General features: G+C 31.8%; 1 long non-coding RNA gene across 1 annotated transcript; it reads right to left on the reverse strand.

Moving 5' to 3' along the window:
- Window positions 1-3,736: 3,736 nt before the first annotated feature.
- LOC142619082 (uncharacterized) lies at window positions 3,737-9,292 on the reverse strand. Its single transcript, XR_012841437.1, has 3 exons — window positions 9,107-9,292; window positions 5,833-5,966; window positions 3,737-4,589 (listed from the first exon to the last, which is right to left on the reverse strand). It is a non-coding gene; the product is annotated as an uncharacterized LOC142619082 (long non-coding RNA).
- Window positions 9,293-15,209: the final 5,917 nt, after the last annotated feature.

A 15,209-nucleotide genomic window follows, 5' to 3' on the forward strand; every position in this document is an offset into this window, starting at 1 on the left:
GATAATACCTTGTAGAAAAGAAAACAAATTGGATTATAGTAAATAGAATTTTACCTATTCATTGACGTATTATTTCTATATCTTCTTATGCTTCACTGTTTTTTCCTTTTTTGTCTTTTTAGAGTCGGTGGGCAAATGGACATCCCACTATAAATTGTCGCATAAAGTCTTCTCTTCTTTATTTATTGTCAAACAAACTTTTGCTTTTTTGACATGGACTTGGGCTCCATTTGCGCAAACCTCCATATGCACAGAAAAATACTTAGAAGCTATCCAAAAAAAAGGAAAATGGAAAATGCTAGGAAAGCACCTGGAAGGTAAGGGAAACTTGCACACGGAATCTAATACAAAATGCACTTACTTCATATCACAATTTATTAAAATTGAACAATAATGTCACTTTGTAATCTGGGATACTTAATTGAACAATAATATCTTTATTTTTTAAAATATTATTAAAAATAATAAAAATTTTAAAGAAATTATTAATAGATGTGATAATGAATATGATTGGTACTAGTTCAACAAGATAATAAATAAATATTAAAAAAAAATTTTGTGATCGGTAATTTGTAAAATTTCTTCTTCTATTTTCTTTGACCATCAAGCCCAACTTTAGCTGCTTTTTCCACGTGGGCTCCATATGTGCAGACCTCCATATGCATAAGAAAATACCTAGAATCTAAAAAAAATAAATAAATAAAAAAACATAAAAATGGAAAACACTCAATTTTGTATGAGGAACCACATTCTCATCTTTCATTTTTTATAGAGTTTGGAAACTCTAATGCTCTTTTGAGTCAATTTGTAAGGACTTAGCTTCTTTAATATATGCATTTGTTTACCCAAAAAATAAAAAATTGCACATTCAATTTCAAGATTTCTTAAAATAATTTATGCGAGTTGTAGAAGAAAAAATGATAAGTTCATATAAAAAGTTGTGAACAAAACATCTCCACCCTACCATTTACAATCAACTACTTAAACATGTTCTAAAGTTGAGTATACAATTGAATGTATTCTTGGATTAATATGAATGAATTACTTGTGAATTTTGATCCCTCCATCTTATTGTGTCCATTCAAAATACAAGTTATTTCAGGATGATATAAAATAAAATATAAAATGGATTACATGTGAATTTTGGTCATTCACATTGTAGTTATAATTTCTTCAATATAAAATTTTACATTTGAATACAAATAAGTAATCTGCTTAGTCTTTACGATGAAGTCTCTACCCTCTCTTTGTAAAATTACACATGACCATTTCTAAAGACAATGGTTATGGCAATTGGGCCAGGAGTAGATGCAATTATGCTGCAGTGCCAATATGTGGGGTTTTAATATGATAAGTATTGTGTAGAAAAGACAACGTATTAAACTATATTAAGGAGAATTTAATTATATTCATTGAAGTAGCTTTCCTATATATTTCCAATAATTGTACCCTTAATTTTAGGGCAATTCACACACACACACACACACACACATGCTGTTGTATTATAGGCCCTTCCATGTCCAAGTCCTATATTTAAAATATTTGCCTTATTACTTGTTGATATTATATCATATCAACATCTAATGTCCATGACACTGGTAGGAATACATTATCTAGTGTTTCTATTCAAACATTTTTGTCCATGCTCTGTGTATCCATCAAGTGCCAATTAAGTTCAAAATGTTGTTACAACACACTAAACTAGTCATTGTGGAGACATTTGAAATTTTTTTTTAATTAATCTACGTCAATATTAGTTTTTTCTTAATTACTCTTCCATTTCTTTTTCCAGCCTCTCTCTCTCTCTCTCTCTCTCTCTCTCTCTCTCTCTCTCTCTCTCCATTGCCAAATTGTTTTTCTCATTTCTCCTTTCTCACGTTAAGGTCCAAACAAGTTTTTAAATATTCACATGTAAGTACCGTAGTTGGTTAAGTAGTGAAGTTTCACATTGAATAATCATAACTAGAGTGAATGATTAATATGACATAATTGGGCTTGAACTCATTGGCTTAAGATTTTAGGTTAAATGATGTCCTAATATGTTGTGTTATCTTACTGATCAATTGGAATCTCCCCAACAATGAGCAACTTAAGAACCTATAAAAAACATTGAAGAATGTGAAGCATGGGGACTCAAGATGCAATGTGAAGTGTGGGGACTCAAGATGCAACATTAATCAACACTCATGCATAGAAAGGTTTGATGTGGCCCACAAAAGCTATATTCTTACTCTAATTGAGTGATTGCTTTGAAGTTAATAGTTTATAATTCCATTTTTGTTGGGAAATTGTCTCAACATCCAATTCTGAGCTGGAAAGTTAATTGGATTTCCTAGTTGAAGAATGAAAAAATAAATTGATTATTTTCAAGTTGTCTTGGTGTGGAAGACAAGGCTATTCCTTGAAATGAGATTTTTGCTTGGGAGATAATGCAAGGGGAGAAACAACAAAATTTGGGTGTTATTGACAACAAATATTGTAAAGCGCACAAATTAATGAGAATTTGTGGGACTTTGATTAATTTTGCAAAGTGAAAGCAAAAAGAAAAAAAGAGAACTCGCAATGTGCATAGTAGCGAAGAAAGAATAAGGTTTTGTGGTATGTGCACTCAAAAAGAAAAATAGTGTGAGAGAAAAAAAAGAGTGATTTTTTTCTTTAGCTGTGAGACATACATAAGGTTAATAAATTTGGAATTTTATAATTGATTTTACAATTCTAAATTTTATTTAGAGTATTTCTTGTGGTTTTTTGCCTTTAAGGATAAATGGATTTTTCATGTAAATTCTTGTGTTTGTGTGTGATTGGTATTTTGTCTTGGTAATTTTGATGATAATATTGAGTAATTGATTGTCTTCATTTCCTAAGTACTTCCTAAAATTTATGCTATTTGGCAAAAAAGGCCTTTTCTTCTTCCTCTTCCTCTTCTACTCTTTTTATTTTTAAGCTTTACTTACTTTTATGTTTCCTTTTAGCGGTCCTAGTCAAAAAGACCTATCTTTTCTTTCTTGAAAAAATTGTATGTCATTACTTGAAAATTTCTAAAGGTTGGATAAAACTTGTTATTTATTTTAAAAATTTGCTAAATAGCATAATATTAGGAAAAATTTGCTAAATATCACTGACTAAACTTATTTAGTTAAGTAGTTTTTTTTTTTTTTTTGAAACTCGAGTTTATCAAACTCGAGTTCCAAGTGAAACTCAAGTTTACCAATCTCTAGTCCCAAAAAAAAAAAAATGCTACATAACTAAATAAGTTTGACTCAGTGCTTTTTTCCTAAATATTTCCTAAAATTATGCTATTTGGCAAAAATGGCCTTTTCTTCTTCCTCTTCTTCTCTTTTTTATTTTTAAGCTTTACTTACTTTTATGTTTCCTTTTAGCAGTCCAAGTAAAAAAGACCTGCCTTTATTTGATGTCCACCACCAACCCTTCCCTAGTCCCCACCCTCGAAAGAAAAGAAGAAAGTGGGATGAAGGTGCTAATGTGTGAAGACAATGACATATGCAACCATTGAACATATTAAAAATTATAGCGTTAAGTGTCTGGTCTGGGTGCTTCTCCTTACTCCTTAAGGCTCAGAGACTAAAAGATTGTTGCATTCTTGCATCCACACACACCCAAAAACAAAAACAAAAAAAATAAAAAAAATGGTCTTGTTATTTATTTGTGTGTGTGGATAATTCAGGAATTTTTGATGATATGAAACAAAACAATACAAAAACACTTGAAACACTAAAGGTCTGTTTAGATACCGCTTATTTTGCTGAAAACAATAAAAAATAAATAAAAAGTTATTGTTCACATGCCTAATGCACTGTTCATGGACAATGAACAGTACAAGAGGCGCTCAGCTGAAGAAAAAAAAAATGTGGCTGCAGACGCACTACCCAAACAATACCTAAGACTTAAACTATTCCATCAGAAGGGCATCTACCCTAACATAAACTCCCTACTCAAGATAAAAACAGTGTTAACATTATTCCAACCCAGTTCTACACAATCTAACACAAAGACACGAGTCTTCAAACTGAACTACAACATCATACTGAATTTGCAGCTAATCAGACCCAATATCTTGCTTTTGCAAACAAACCAATCACAAACCTAGAAACTAGCAAACTTGTAGGCAGAAGTCATGAAGGATGGAATGAAGTATACCCCAGTTAGAATGGAGAACTTGTTTAGGATAGAGTTACAGCCACTTCATTTAAACATCATTGTAAACTTGACATCTTTTCTCACACTCTTCGCTATACTTTCCTTTGTTTTGATTTCTCCTCCATGAACTCTTGCTTTACACAGAAACCATAATGATAGACAGTAGCCCAAACCACTCTGCATAAGGAACTTCTGAGGCTCATTCATTTGATACGGGCAAACCCACATGGGTGACTATTTGGCCCAAGCGCATGGCCATTGCCAATAAAAGGCATTTTTGAGATTACCAGAGATATTAGCAGTACAACATTTAATCATATTTCATTCTGACACTCCTACCCAAGTATCCTATGTACTTTCTGCCTACTTGGCTGAAATTTCATCAGCAAATGTTACAAAACTGAAGCTGTCTGATAAGTTTTTCTTTCATCCTGAAGCAAAGTGCATCATGATATTAGTTTTCTAAGAAGCCAACAACATATGGGCAAAACCCAAAAAGGATGTGATAAATGCTAATGTATAACAACTATATACAGCATACGCAATTACAGTAAAAAATAGATTTCCATGATGTGCAAATAGCATTGTTAAACAACCATGCAAAACATAGTAATTGCCGATGTAGAACAAGGTCAGGAAGTAGCACCAATTCCCAACTATTGAAATTGGTTACACCACTCTTTGTTTCATAGCGAAGTACAGAATTCTAGTTATCTATAATATGTGGCCCGCAATACATGTAAAACAAGAATTCTTAATTGAAATATTAAAAGTAAGCAAAAGTGACAGTTTTATGCTATTTAATTTATGAATCACTTGAGAAGAAATAATGGAGACCTGTAATTCACTTTTATTAAAAAAAAATTTACAATATAATTGGCACCTTAGACTTTAAAACATTAAATTCATCTAGCATTTTAGCAGCCCTGTGAAGAACCAAATGCAAGTTGTATTACAACTAGTTGTCTATTCAATGAGAAGCACATTCAAGAACACAACCGTCAGTATTTATAGCCTATCAATAGCAATGGTTTTGAAACCTAGATTGTTCAACGAACCGTAAAAGGAAGAGGTTCAAGGTTTTTAAGGTTTGATCGAGTTCCGACTGAGGGTGGACCGTAATGATGTCATAATTAGTTTCATAATTAATTAATATGAAATTAAATAAAATAACTATGAAAATGTTAACAATCTTAACAAAAACAGTATTTAAAGATGTTAAAAGTATATCTTGATTAAAGATTAGATGATATTTCTCATAATTTACTCCAAAGATTAAATAAATATCCCCATATTATTTAAAATATTCAATTAAATTTGCAATATACTAATGTAATTAGCCAAAACTAATGCATTTAAAGTTTATTTCATTCATTCGTACTTCACACAGTTGAAACTATAAGTTAAATTACATCGTATTATATTTATATACATTCAAAGGCCTTAAAAAAAGAAGGATTAATTTCCCAACAACAAATGTCTTAGGAAAATCAATCCAAATGAACAAGTAGGTTCAAATGCAAACCTGTATTAATCTAAAAAAATGCAAACCAAAGGTGGGCTTACATACAAAATATTATGTTGTGTGTGGTTCTTCCACTATCTTTGTGGAAATTCAGAATTAACATGTGGAAGAATCTTGATGTTAATTCATATAGAAAGTGAATCACATACCTGTATTTGACCTTTATTCCCAGCAGTGATATTTGAGATCGTCCAACAGGCTTTTTTCTTGATTTTTTTTTTTTGGGTGATTTTGTGTAAGAATTTGATAGAAAACAAGAGAGCACTTGGTTGTCAATTACAAACTGGAAAATACATAGCAAAGTTACTTTGTTGCCATGTATAGGGAAGAAACACAGCACTTTCATTCAAAATGTATACATGAGAGAGAGAGAGAGAGAGAGAGAGAGGGCAATATGGCCTGTTTATTAATTAATATGGTATTTCCAATACATGCTTATCAAAGAAAAAATTTTATTTTCTTGCTTATCCTAGTTCAACTACAGGAATCTAAAATACAATGGCATGTATAGGCAACAGAGCAAGTCTCCACCATTATCACAGATCACATACTCAAAGTAATACTAAAAAGTGGAGACACAATTATGCAGAGCAAAGGTCCAAAAATAAAAAAAAGGCTACTCTTTTCTAGATTACAGGTGCTATGCATATGGGTGGAGAATTAGCAGAAACTGTACAGAGCCTAAAGTATCGGTATGTTCATCATTTGAAGGGACAGGTTAATAGTCAAAGAAAGGGAGTAGTTGCAGCTCTACTCTAAAAATTCATATTATATTTTACCAAGAGAGAGAGAGGGAAACCAGGCAAGCAACTTCCAAAAGGAAGTTCAGAAAAATCAACTATAGAATTATAAGAGGTTAATAGAAAGAAAGTTAAGAAACCCATATCAAATCCTATCCAAAGCTCAGAAAAAGAAAATCAAATGACAAACACTAAATAGCTCTTGACATATAAATTCTGGATTTCCATAAAGAAAACATAGAAGATGTCCACATTTGATTAGAGTGGATATTATTATTTTTACATGATTTGTATCTTGCAGATGTTATTAAGTCACATAACAATAAATATGGAATCTGTGAACTATTAGAAAAGAAGATATGAGGGTTTTGTCCACAGATCTACCAGACCTTACTTTCTTCCTTGAGCATTCTTTCAAAAATTTTCATTCCATTATTTATTTTTTCAATTTTAAATTAAAAAATCCAAAAAAAACTGAAAGGAACAAATTTAAAGAGTACCCAGTTGGGCACTTCACAATTCCCATTATTTTATTTGTATTTATTAGAGGCAGGGAGAGAGAGATGAGAGAACCATGACACTTCTGAACAAATTGCAAATGAACAACTAATCAAGCCATTCTATATGCCATATCTTGCCACAAGTATTTTCCAACCAGTAACAACAATAACGCGAGAATTCTTATAATTCTTAAAACGCAATAGAAGAATATTTAATGGAACAATAAGTTAATAGTCTTTTGTACATTGTAAGGATATACCTTCATAGATAACTCTAAAGATGAAAAAAAAAAAAAAAAAATTCCCATTGCTATCAAGATATGAATTACAGGTTTCTCTATTTAGAATTCAATCCCCATTTAATTTCCAACATTGAAGAGCCATTGTGATTTTGTAACCTTGGACTTAACAGTTTTAACTTGAAAATGCATAATTATGTACACAATACAAACACTGAATTTCCAACAACTACATCTCAACCTCAAACAAGAAAAACTTTAAACCCAAACACATATTCTTCAACTACTAAAGAAGTAGCACAAAGAGGTGATGGAACAAAAAAAACCACAATCAGAAGCAGAAAGTCATTAATATAGCAAAGCTTTGCATAGGTTTACCGCTATAATACCATGAAATAAGTGAAAGCCTGAAACAAAACTCACATTCATTAATATAGCAAAGCTTTACATCGCAAACAGACACCCAGCCTGAGGCCCCACCATGTTTGTCCTCTCAACCAGCTGACCGAACAACATCACAACCTTCTTCTCCATCTCTCAAAACCACTCAAGTACAACAAATTCACAACCTAAAATTCAAGAAAGCTCTCAGCCTACTCCCACTTCTACTCAATCTCCATCTCTCACAACCACTCAGGTACAACCAACTCGTGCTACAAATTCACAACCTAAAATTCAAGAAAGCTCTCAACCTACTCTCACTTCTACTCAATCTCCATCTCTCATAACCACTCAGGTACAACCAACAGGTCCAACTAATTCACAACCTACAGTTCAAGAAATCTCTCAGTCTATTCCCACTTCTACTCAAACCCCATCATCCGTATCTGAGCAAGAACCAAAGCCAGTAGTTGTCTCAGCCACCATCACAAGAACCTCAACCAAAGGCATAACCTTAACCTATACATACCCCGTTTAATGCAATAATAATAAAAAAAAAAAAAAAAAAAAACCATCAAACGATGCAAACCGCAATTCAAACTCCAATCTTCTTCCATGGTTTCCAAAAGGTGATCAAAAAACACAATCATAACCCCATCCCTTCAAATCTTTAGTTATTTACTGTACCACTTAATGGGCCCTGCTAGCCCATCTTTTGCTTCTCTCTCATGGAATTCACCTTCTCAAGCCTCCAACCATCATGGAGCCTAGCTATGAAGCTATCAGCCTCGATGTTCACATCAGGGCTGGGGTAGAACACGGACCAACCAACACCAATACCAGCACCAACAACAAAACCATCATGAAATTCAATCCCATAGCCCTCATGACACTAACACAAGAATTCTTATAATTCATAAGTTCCTTATGCACAAAGGAACATGAAGCAATATTAGCTAATTCACAAAAATAAATGGCAAGCACCAATGCCAAAACTCTATAAACAACAAAGTGTTTTTATTTGTTGCAATGAAGTTTTCAAGAGAAAAAGACATTATTGATTGTAAATCTTAATTTGCTTTAAATTATTATAAAAAAAAAAAAAAAAAGCAGAGAGATGCTTCAACAAGGAATTGAAAATTTGATACCAAAGCATTATACCAAAATTTTCCAGTCAATGCAATGACTTCAAGTATGCCTTCGAACTATTCAATCTCAATTGTAAACAATACACCAAATATAAACACATAAACAAACAGAGTATGAACATTTGTTAAACACTTTAATAGTTGATGAATTTGAAAGGAGAGTGAAATACAGAAGGAAACCCTAAGTTTCGAGAACTTGAATCTGAAGCAAAGCGAAATCAATTTGATGGCAAGGATAGCCATAACTCTGTTTAGCTTTTATTAACATTTTTTAGTGACCGTGGATAAAAATATGTTGAAAAAACTCAAAGTTGTTTGTAGTGCAAATTGCCAATAACAATATATAACAATAATATACAGCATTTGCAATTATAATACAAAATCAATTTCCATGACACAAATCAGCTACTTTTACCTTAGAGAGATACACGTCCAAAACATTATCAACTCTAGCTTCAATTGCAAAGCCATTCCGCCGTAGATCGTCGTATATCGTCGACCAACGAAGATCAATCAAGAGAGAGAGAGGGAAAGCGATAAAGCTTTCTGCAAGAGACAGAGCAAGCGGAAAAGAGAGAGAGAACGGAGAGAATGTTGTAGATCAAAAACAGATTGGTTGAGTTCCATTTACCTTTTAACCCAAACAACCAAGCCCGAATAGACATGACCCAGCAACCCAACCTATCACAATAAAGCCCAGATTGAAATTTAACCCAACTCAAGCCAAGCCCACAGCATAAATATACCAACAGCCTAACCCAAAAATAATTCTACTATATAAAATTCCCAAACCCAATATCAGAATTTCCTAACTAATAATAATAATATTAATAAACCCCATGAGCGCATAAATAATTAGAAAATTTCTCCAAACTCCTTGACATCACATAAATATTTAATTTTAGATATGTTTTCAAGCTTTTTTTTTTTTTTTTGTTATATAATTTTTAAACCTAAAATAAACATAAATTATGTCTAAAAATATTTAAATTATACATAAAAATAAATATTAAATAATCAATTAATATTTATTTGGTCCTGCCATTGGGAAAAGTGGATATGAAATAGGTTTGTTTTTTTGGTTCATGATTATTGAATTTTTAGTTAGAACACCTCAATGTTGTCCTAGTTGATACCCACTATTCTTCTCTTTCAGTTTTCTGGAAAAGATATTATTATTTTGTTTACTAATTTTTTTTGTGAGATTAAATATTACTCATCTGGGGTTTGGTAATGCCTCAATTAAATTGGGCGTTAGTGACTTCACACAACAAATGCAATAGGGAGAACAAAAAATGAAAGATAAATGCAAATAAGCAATTGAAAATAAAGGAACTCACTTTCATCAAAGGAAGAAGTGATTATAGTAAATTTTGAGCCCAAGTGTAGATCGATTGCAAAAATACTTGAAAATCTATGCTTTGATAAGGGAAAAATCTTTGGTTTTTTTATTTTTTGGAGGTATGACATTTACTATGTGATTAAAATTTAAAATAGTATCTCTTCAAATTTTTTTAATTTTCATAATCTCTTCATAAACATTAATAAAAAGCAAAGATTAAATTTTTTTTTTTTGATACACAAAGATTAAAAACTTGAAATAAATAATTTTGAACATATTGGGCACCATACCCCAGAGGTACCGTTGAAGAACCTTTTGATGACTAGATATAGATACAAGAAAATGGCTGTACTTTTGATGATGTTTAATGTTCTCTCTCATTTTTTAATATGATTTTCTGCAAAATCATCTAATTAGAGTTGCCAAGTTTTTTCATGAAATCCCCAAGTACAGGAATAGTTTATCTTCAGTTGCATAGCATGTTCAGGGCCAAGAGCCTTATAACTCATGCCATAACTTGCTCCATTTTATTAAGAGACCAGCCTCTCCCCCATATATATAGCATGTCTAGGTGTTATATTATGTATTGTGCATCCTAGCTTCTCCAGACAATTAATTGACATTTGATATTTTATTTCTTTGTCTAAGTTCTTGATGTTGGAAAATTAAAGGAAAGTTAATGGAAATAAGAAAGGAAGAAAGAGGTTTAGTGACATGAAAAGATCATTTTTTTTTTAAGAATGGTATTTGTCTCCACTCAGAGAAGTTTGCTAATGGGTTTGCAAGAAAATTATCTCCTAAATTAAATTAAACAAGATTCTACAAGTAGCAAGATTGGAGAATTATGTGAATTCTTTATTTGGAGAGAAAAATTAAAAAGAGAAAACTTAAATATGGTAGTTTATTTATTAGCAACTAAGAGTTGCCAAAGAAAATAGACATTTAAAGGTCACTTTTGCTTAAACAAACACGCTAAAATGTTGCCAAAACTCGTTTTGCAAAATTTTCTAGAAAACATGTTTTATTGCAGTTGTTGCTTGAGCGAACTACCCTTCTAACTTGAGTAAGTTCTTCAATAATAGAAACAAATTTCACACTAAGAATCTCACCTTTCCCTCACTTAAGCAAGGTTTAGACAGAAAGTTTGCTTGTCCTTTGCAGCAATCAAACCTAATATCGCTTGAGAAAAACTAAATTTTGCTTGAGAAAAACTAAATCTTGCTTGAGCAAGACACTGAAATTCAATTTAATTTAATTTTTTTAAATACTCTATTTTAATTACAACCTTCTGTGTACAAGTTCAATGTGGTAAAGGGTTGGAAATATCTGTGCAAGATAGATTGTACAACTCTTTCATGTGATTATATAATTAGCATGCATTTGACAACAAACAGAAGAAAAATACAAACTCTATCACACTAACTTTATCATGGTCCAACCCGACAGATGTGAAGCAAACTAGTTAGGTTACAAGGGAAAAAGTATATGGTTCATAATCAATGACAATGCTTTTCTTCAGTCTACCAATCCAATGATGGCCCTTGCCAGCAACACTAACAACTGCTCTGACTTCAGGCCTCCCTATTGCAAACCAGCAGAAAGAAAGAAGACAAATTAATAGACAAATGTGGGTCTAGAAATGGACTTGCATACAATTACAAACATCAAGTTTAGATTGATTTGAACTTAAATGCATATTGACTCAGCCAGAACCACTTCTTCTTAATTAAAGTGACACATATGACATCAATCATAAGTCCAAGATCATGTAGGATAGAATGCAGACTTTGGAAGATTTGATCTACAAGAAAGTTAAACAGAGCAAATACATCAATTTCATTATAATAAATTTTTGGTTACTGTTAAAAAGTATTCATCCTTCAAAATTTTGGATTTTATTTTTACATATTTAAGATTATACATACTCAATATATATATATATATATATATATATATATATATATATATATATATATATATATATATATATATATATATATATTTATACAAAAGATTTTATAAGAATTTTTTTATCTGGCCCTTACATGGATCTGCCAATACAGACCATTGCCGCAAATTCTGGAAGTGAGACTAAGTTTACTGAAAGAATTCCAACAAGCTGACATGCAAGGCCAACTGCAATAAGCCCAGCAGGTGGTCCTGATATGGTGGGGGCTAATGAACGAAGAATATAGGAACTTTTACTTTGTAGCATGTAACAGAAAAGGGCTGTAATGCTATGGTGTGGAACAGAGTATAACAGTTAAACAACAAATAATTAATGTAAAACAACAAATAATTTATCACCCAATTTTCGGCTCAATGCTAATAAAAGCAATTGATGCGATGACCTAAGGTCCAAATAAAAAAAAGCCCCCAAATTTCAACATATGGGGTTTTTTCTATCAATGTAATAGTAATAATTAAGCTCAAATATTAGCCAACAAATAAAATAATATTTTTTTATCAAATAAAATACAAACAAAAAAGAGAGAAAAATGCAACGTCCACAACATTTTTCGCAACACTTTTACAACAAATTTTAAGTAGCAAGTTGTTATTGATGGCAAAAAAATAATTTTAGTGTTGAGTTCAAATTAGAACCAGTAACAACTTAATATCTAGGATTTGTTGTGAAAAATATTGTGAATGTAACACTTCTAAAAAAAAAGAACAATACACAAAAAAATTCACAACATTTTTCACAATAGTTGAGTTGGCAAATTTTTACTAGTTTTTATCTAGGTCCACCATTAACATCACTCTTTTACTTACTGCTATCAATCTGTAACATCAACAGGTGTAAAAAAATTGGTCAAATTTTTGTGTCTATAGACTTTCAAAAAAAAATTTTTGTGGTTCATGTTAATTAGTTGTAATTTTGCATCTAAAACAAGATAATCAATTTTCGTTTTAGGCCCCCAAATACATCAAGCCACCCCTACCCATTTTACAAGTTAAAGCCTCCACCCTAGTCTATAAAAATTAAATTGAAGAAGCAAAATTAAAACTCTCACGAATAAATGGTTGATGTAGTGGGAAAAAGAAATCACATGGCTAGTGAAAATGGCCCAAATTTACTTCATTCCATTTGATTTAATAGTTAACGAATTTGAAGGGAGGGTGAAATACAGAAGGAAACCCTCAGTTTTGAGAGCTAGATAAAAAAAGAGTAAATTTATTGAATCTGAAGAAAAGCAAAATCAATTTGATGGCAAGGATAGCCATAAATCTATTTGGTTGCCGAGAAAAATAGAAAGGTTTTCTTAGCAACCAAATAAGAAAAGCAAAGTAATTGCGGAGAGAGAGAACTGATTCGTACCTAATCAGAGGAGTTGAAACCACCGCGTATTAAAGTAGAAAATTAAAGCTTTTATTAACATTTTGTAGTGACCGTGGATAAAAATATGTTGAAAAAACTCAAGTTGTTTGTAGTGCAAGTAGCCAATATCACATGGGCAAAATTGGAAAAGGATATACTAATACTAATATATAACAATAACATACAACATATTCAATTATAATACAAAATCAATTTCCATGATGTGCAAATAGAAACATTTAAAATACTTGCAATAAATTAGTACCAAGAAAAGTTATTACTTTGCAATATGCAGCCCTGAATGAATTTGGCAGAATATCTCATCTCTTTTCCAATTGGTGCTACCACTAAGTTTTTCATCATATGTTCATTTTCCGTCTTGTAGTCATATCTCAACATCTTGATTTCAGCTATTACTAGTGCGGCACAATATTGAGCTTGGTATATAGATAAGGTGGTAAAAGCATTATTAATCTGCAAGCAAACCCATTTAAAACCTTGAGCAAACCCAAACTGGTTTAACAACACATCTAATTACATGTTGCATGGCCATGGGATGAAGTTGTCAAGAAAAAAAGATGTGGTAACCATTCTCAATTAAACTAGATACAAATCAGGTAATTTTACCTTAGAAAGATACACATCCAAAACATGGCCAAACTGACAGAAATGCGACCACACATTATCAACTCTAGCTTCAATTTCAAAGCCATTCCGCCGTAGATTGTCGTATATCATCGACCAACGAAGATCAATCAAGAGAGAGAGGGCGAGATTGAGAGAGGGAAAGCGATTGAGCTTTCTTCCATGGACAGAGCAAGCGGGAGAGAGAGAGAGAGAGAGAGAGAATGGAGAGAATGTTGTCGATCAAAAAAGATTTGTCCAATTTCATTTAGCTTTACCCAAACAACCAAGCCTGAATAGACATGAGCCAGCAACCCAACCTATAACAATAAAGCCCAGATTGAAATTTAACCCAACTCAAGCCTAGCCCATAACAAAAATATACCAGCAGCCTAACCCAAAAATAATTCTACTATATAAAATTCCAAAACCCAAAATCAGAATTTCCTAACTAATAATAATAATAATAATAATAATAATAATAATAATAATAATAATAATAATAATAATAAACCCCGTGAGCACATAAATAATTTGAAAATTACTCCAAAACTCCTTGATACCACATAAATATTTAATTTTAGAAATTTTTTCAAGCAAATTTTTTCTTGTTACATAATTTTTAAACCTAAAATAAACATAAATTATGTCTAAAAATAAATTATACATAAAAATAAATATTAAGTAATTAATTAATAGCCGTACCCCAGACATGTCGTATCCTAATTTTTTAAGAATTGTTGTACCCCGTACCCATACTCGAGTTTGTGCAACTTAGCCATCCTCCTCCTCCTCCTCCTCCATTGCTTTTGTTGAGCGCCAACAACTTGGTTGTGTTGGAAATAAAACCAATTGTGTCCTGCATAAAGTAAACCTCTAGCCTTCAATTTCTATTCCACCAGGGAAGATCAAAAGCTATGGGGAAGTGAAGTATCAATGTCCGGGATAGTTTAGATTTAGAAATGAGTTTTCAAGGAAAGTGGGTTTAGATTGGTTAACTATCAAGACATTAGGTATCACTATTGTAACAATAATGAGCGTTTGAGTGTTAGAGGTTTAAATGATGAGAGTGTAAAGAGAATAACACAATATTTACATGAAAAACCCTTCTGCATAAGCAAGAAGAGTGAAAAACCACAGGTGAGGCAGGGAATCCCTTACACAATCAGCCATCAAGCAAGAGTTCCACTTGAATTTCTTGATGTTGCCTAGCATTTCAATGAGCACATC

This window comes from Castanea sativa, chromosome 12 (assembly GCF_040712315.1).
Source record: "Castanea sativa cultivar Marrone di Chiusa Pesio chromosome 12, ASM4071231v1".
NCBI classification, from domain to species: Eukaryota; Viridiplantae; Streptophyta; class Magnoliopsida; order Fagales; family Fagaceae; genus Castanea; species Castanea sativa.